Here is a 6853-nt window from a genome sequence, read left to right on the forward strand (position 1 = left end):
AGGATGTCGGATGGAGAAGCGACCAAAACAGAAGTTGTAAATCTCGAAAAGTTATGCAATTTTGTAGTCAACAACTTTTTCATTTGAAATCATCTATCATTCAAAAATTATGTATAAATTCTCACATTTGAAATTTAAATTTTCCAAACAACCTCGGATGGACAAATGACCAAAACAAAAGTTGTAGATCTCGAGAAGTTATGCAACTTTATAGTTGATGACTTTTTCATTCGAAATCATCTATCCAAGAAAAAATCACATGAATTTCCTCACATTTGAAATTCAAAATTTTCAAACAACCTCAGATGGAGAAATGGCCAAAACAAAAGTTGTAGATCTCGAGAAGTTATGCAACTTTATAGTTGATGACTTTTTCATTTGAATTCATTACGGTCCCGAATACTCATTTCAAAACTAGATGAACATAGATTCAAGCACCCGAAATATAGCAACTCCCTTATTATTTACTTTTAAGTAGAATGCCAAGTACCAAGAAACTATTTTTCATTAATATTTGTCTTATTAATAGAAAGTAATATAATTGGCCACATTAAATTGATGCCATTAGTCATTACTTTAAAATAGACTAATTTGGTACATATTATTAATACTATCACAAAACCAATATACGTAGTCATTACTCATAAAGTAACTCTTAGATAGCGAAATCTAGTAGTATATGTTTTAGATATAAGGACCGTACAGGATGTCCATCAAATGTTCTTTTAGATAACGAAATCTTACAGTATATTTTAGATATATATTTTTTTAGATATATAAGCACCAGAAATCTAGAATCTAGAGGCGTGGAATATTAGTTTCCCTCCTTACAACATTGACTGAAATTATCCCACCAAATTTTCCCTCCAGAAATCCATTTGCCGCTCTGTAATAGTTGACGCTCTAATCTAATCTAGAGAATAAAAACTTGAAGGCCCTCCTCAATCCTCATTCCCTCCAACTGACCAAAGCTCCTAGGTCGATGCGGCGGCGGCTCCCTTTCCTCCGGTTCATATCCAGCCACAGTGTTATCTTCACCATCAGAGGCAAGGCTCCATCTACGGTGGTGGCATCTGCGGCCTCGTCCTGGTCACCATCATTCCCAAGTGCCCACGGATGCCCAGCCCTGGCCCTCTCTCTCTCTCTCTTGTTCCATTACTCGCAATGAGGGCGTCCTGCCATAGGCCGCAGCCATCAATCGGCCGCCACCCCTGAACAACGCCTGTCACGAAGGATCCTATGGGCCACCGCCCCCTCCTCCGGCTTCTGAGCCCGTTTGAATGCCCAGTGTATCGATCAGTTTGTTTAGCCACAACCCAAGACAAGGGATCAATATTCTTTATTAATTACGATATAGTTTCTGTGGTTGATTAGTGAATCCACAAAAAGAGTAGCTCTAGGGAGAATTACGGCTGCTACACAATTCAAAGGGAGAATGTCACCTAAACTGATAGGATTTGCGCTTATAGCCAATGCAGTTAGATGGCTGACAGACTCATATATAAGTGATACTGAGACGATAATATGGTTGTTACCATCTGATAAGAGCATCATTGGTTGTATATGCATTTGAAACTTTAATTAGATAGAGATAAGGAGCATGTGAATGAAACTGTTGAAGTTGCATAATGCATATGTTTCAATGGTTTTTTCAGATTGAGTTCTTTCTCCCTTGTTTATATTATAATATATAGGAGCTAGAAATTGGAAACGAATTGCTGGGAAGATAGGATGCTAGATTTAATAGACTTTTGAATGGGGTCCCATTTCATGGTTCTAGGGAGGGAAAAAACTTCTGGCCTATTCTTTGTGAATTATCCTATGCTTTATTCTTATTTTTCTATTGGTGCTAAATTTTATTTAGATTGTGCTACCATGGCGGTGGATAATTGGACCATAAATCTAGAATGCGATGGGAAAGCTGAAGGACATAAACATATGCAAAGGGAAATGGATAGAGATGAGATATGCTTTTTCAACTTGATTGATCTGATCGAGGGTTCTGGGTACACATCAGTTGACTATCTATACTACAAGAGAACATATAGCTTGGTTGTAATAGAATAAGATTCTGATGTGATGGCAATGCTCAATGAGTGTGAGAGCGAAAAGACGGTTAATTTGTTTGTGATGAGGCAGAGACTGGCCACTTTAGCGCCTACCAAGTCCAACAAAGAACCATCCAAATGTAAACAAAAAAGGTATTAGAATGAACATATAATTTACTTTTCTATGTATATTTGATTATTCAAGGACAAATATTCCAAGTCATGTTAGTTATCAATGATTTATTTTCATCCAAGATTAGCATATCCAACCCCACCATGGTATGTGACTTAATAAATACAATCTTGATAGTCTAATACAAATATCTAGTTGTTTAATAAAAAGATTACATATTGTTTATTATATTTACTATGTCCTTGATGATGTTGTGCAACCGACATGGTGACTGCAAGAAAGCACACAATTCAAAGTAATGATGAATATATGTTAGAGCAAGATACTAGGCAAGAGAGCCCTCAATAAAATGTTGAAGCATCTAAAGTTCATACTAGTGCTGGAGGAGACTAGATTGACAGTGAGGTTAATGTCCAAGGTAACTCATAACCTACAGTTCTAATTAACATAAACTGATTTCCTGCAAATTTTCTCAGTGAATATTTATTTTTGGCAATGTACAGTTGGCTAGATGAAATTGAAGGTAGAGTAAAGCGAGGGAGGACCAAACTGAAAGATATTTGGAACCTTTCTAAAGGTCATAGAATTGTGGTTGCATGTAATGAACTTGATCAACCAATTGGAGTAGAAGCTAGATTTCTAGGAAAATTTCTTGGCACGGTGGCTAGAAATGGGTGCTTGTGTAGCTTGAGCTACAAGGACTAGAGACTTCTAATAGGAAAGAAAGAAAGAAACACCAACGGAGAAAAAAATAAGAAGGATATACTTAAGCAAGTAAAGGTATGCAATTCTGGTGGTTATGCAATAATATTATTCGCTAAATTTTAATATCTAACTTATAATTTTTAATCATATGCCTTCTGCTATTGGTGTGTAGATGAGATTTCTTTACCCTTTATGCATGAAAAAATGGATACTGTGAACCCTCAGAGAGAGATGGAGGCAACACAAGTCAAATCTAAAATCAATTTATTTTGATGTGCACAAGAGCATGGAAACTAATTGCAACAATGTGCCACCCGGTGTAATTGCTGACCAGTGGGTTGCACTTGTCAATAACTGGATGACCCAGAAATCACAGGTACCTACATATTGTTCGATTTATGTGGTTCTCAATGCATACAAAATTTTCCTAAAATTCTACATAACTTAAATGCTTTTCTTTGTATTTTGTTATTTTGGGACAAGATATAAGTGAGTCAAATAGGATAAACTGTACAAAGAAGAAGTCAACCCATACTGATCGAACAAAGAGTTTTGCTCGAAATAGAGAGGTGTGGGTAATATTCTTGCCACTCTAATTGTGTGTACACCTCTGGCTGCATTCATATATATGATATAATAATTATCATGTCCTTGATATTAATTTTCATGTTCAACAGAAGGAAAAAGATCCTGAAAAGAAATAGCCTCATGGGGCTATTTTGTATATTCATACACACAAGACTAAAAGCGAGAAGGACACGAATGCACATGTGGTAATTTAATTATGAATGCTCAACTTTGTTTTTTATTCTACTACCTTTACAAATTTATTTGATTCATATTATGGCTATGTATAGGATGATTTGAAGAAACTCATAGGACAACAACCAGATTTAGCAGACACTAGTCAAGGAAAGGTTGCATGGAGAGGAGATGCACTAAATAGAGTACTAGGAGAAGAGAAGCCTGGTCATGTGCATAGCTTGGGACTTGTTCCAAATCCAAATCAAGTTTTTGACCTGTCAACTTCAAAGCGCCTTAAGAATATAAATATGACTTCATTGGATGACAAATCGAGTGAAGATGTTGTATCTCTAAGACTTCAAATGGAAAACTGACGTCAAGTCCAAAATCAAGATGCTACAATACTAGAATTACAACAGAAGACAAAAATCTTGGAACAAAGACATATCCAGCAGGTAAATTTACAGAACCTCTACAGTAATAATTTTCTGTACTAAAATTTTGATGTCTTGTCACAGGAATGTTTAGATGTTCCATTGCAAGATGGCTTTTCTACTGATTGCCAAATTTGAAACAAAAAGTATGTGTCTCTATGGAGCATTAACAGAACATAATCTTTTATGTAGAATTATTTTTTGAATAATTAGTTCTGATGTATTATCTTTTGTCTCTCAATAGCGAGTATATAGTGACCCTTGAAGTGAAGAATTTGGCATGGTTGATCAATTGAATTGTATAATGGTATGATTGAATGGGCATGATTCTCCAACCAGATTTGTGTAAAGAAAATTTAGTTATTCTTTTCCATTATAGAGGGAGCAAACTATTAATGTTGAGCGGACACACTACACATATTATTCTACTGAAGATAAGGTTAGTGCACATAACTTAACATGGATGAAAAGTAATTCATTGTGTTTGTATTTATGGATACCAATGCTACATCTATTGCTTTCAAATCTCCTGACTTGTGTGTCATTCTAGAAAAAGAGATTTTAGTACATCTTGACATAATATGCAAATTCATTTATACTAGACTTATGGTTCAATAATTCAATTTTATTTCATTACCATTGTATAATAATGAAAGTCACCTATTCTGATTGTTTGTTGTATCTAACTGTAGAGCAAGGAAGCTAATGCCCATCATGAAAAAAAGTACAAGCCAATAAAGTTTTGCTGCACATAAGGTTAATTCATATACTTATTTCCGTTTGAGAAAAAAAATTCATATACTTATTTCTAGCAGCACCTACTTTGCAGAGATTGACTACTATTTATGATTTTATTATAGGCCAAATCAAACCAAAATGATATAAGATTGGACAACAACAAGTATACTACAACCAAGGTGATCAGTGTCATTTATTTTGTTATATGAATTTTATTAAATTGATGACCAAAGTGTTGTAATCAAACTAGCATATATTAAAGGTTGTGGACTAGGAAATATCTTTCAATTGCTCAAATCATGAAGCATCTTATTTCCAAGTAAATAATCTCTTAGCAATATATTGATGTTATATGCAAATTTTAAATTATTAGCTAACTTGCTGTGACTTTTTATCTTCTCCACAGAATAAGAAGATGTCAACATGAGCTAGTGCAGCTGTACTTGCTAATGTATAAGACACATCTTCCAAAAAGAATTTCTATTTCCTATTTCCTAACAATTCATGTAACTACAAACTAATATTCCACGTAATATAATTTTGCAGAAATATCAGCATGGTACTAAAAATTTGTCGGCTGCCAATTCATTGAAGGTATGAGTGTCTAATTAATGTTTGTACTATGTTTCCATCGTGTTCTTATTTATTCACACAATTTTATATGTGAACTAGGTTGGCACAAAAGTATTTTTAAAGAGCATGAAAAACCAAAGCAAGGATGTTGCCTTTGCTACAGTAGTAAGTTGTGATCCAACACAGAAAATTGAGGGTGTTCAGCTAGGCAAAGAATTTTTGATGGTGCGTGTTAGTATTGCATTGGCACAAGATGAACCATTGGTATGACCATACAAGAATTACAAGGTTATTGGAGATGTAACTGGAGCTTCTATAGCGTGGCCTTCAACATTTGTACGGTGTTATCCTGTTGCCCCATTAAATTTTATTTATCCTAAATGTCACATTAACATACTCCAATTTTCATTGTAGCTCGAGAAGATAAATGGATGAGATAGACTGAATATGAGAATGGAGGGATGGACATGAGAATGGAAGGCTAGACAGTTGGTGGCATTCTATAGGACTTCTTTGTGTTTTATATTTTATTTCCATGTGTGAATATGTGTTCTGAACAAAAAAATTCCATGGATTACGTGGATGGTACTTATTGTAATGCAAAAATTGCTTTTAATATATGGCTTACTGTTGTTATTTCTCATGTGTGAGATGGTCTCTAATTTCCTAATTAAATTGCATGTGCATGATCTCTTTATTTGGCCCTAAATTGAAATAATTTCTAATATTGTTTATTGGTGGTTTATTCCTAGCTACGCATATAGGTGTTGCAGCAATCCAAATCTATATGTTGCTGTGAACTATAGAAGTCATTCGTTCATGATTGGTACAAACACATATAAGCGTTGCCATATCTCATAAATATCTATTGCAAGTTTGCAACGGTTATTCCTAGGTGTTACCAACGCATATATAAGTGTTGCAACAAACCCTTGCAACACCATTTCTGGCAACACATAATTAATGCGTTGGTATAGACCCCACCAACATATATATGGACTTTTAGCAACACATATATGAGTTGCAAAAGGGGGTGTCATATTGTAGTGCCGCTGTTATAATCAATTGAGATAATATTCTGCTACTGTAATAAAGTGATGTAAGAAATGGCTAAAGATGTTGTAAGCTTTATATTCTCATTTATGATCCTGACGAAAAAAATATGGATTTTCGAATTCTCCCTTGGGGTCTGCTCGATAGAACTGCGTAGTTTAGTGTCCTCGCTTGGGTACTCAGTGTCTAATGGAAGACAAGTACCCTTAAGAGGGTATTAGATTAGGCAGTTCTGCCACAGGTGGTATCAGAGCATAAATGAGAAAATAAAGCTTCAAAACCCATTTCCAAATTAAAATCAGATAACCTATTTTTGCAAAAAAGTTAGAGCATTTACCTACGAAGTATATAAGTAGCCCTATTGCTATGGTTAAGCATTAGGAATAGGTTTAACCAGGCTTTCTCAGGTGGACTAAATCATGCAC

General features: G+C 34.8%; 1 pseudogene; it reads left to right on the plus strand.

Annotated features, from left to right (window-relative positions):
• The first annotated feature begins 1875 nt into the window (after positions 1-1875).
• LOC136521159 (uncharacterized) lies at positions 1876-4202 on the plus strand (annotated as a pseudogene).
• Positions 4203-6853: the final 2651 nt, after the last annotated feature.

This window comes from Miscanthus floridulus, chromosome 18 (genome assembly GCF_019320115.1).
Source record: "Miscanthus floridulus cultivar M001 chromosome 18, ASM1932011v1, whole genome shotgun sequence".
Classification (NCBI taxonomy): Eukaryota; Viridiplantae; Streptophyta; class Magnoliopsida; order Poales; family Poaceae; genus Miscanthus; species Miscanthus floridulus.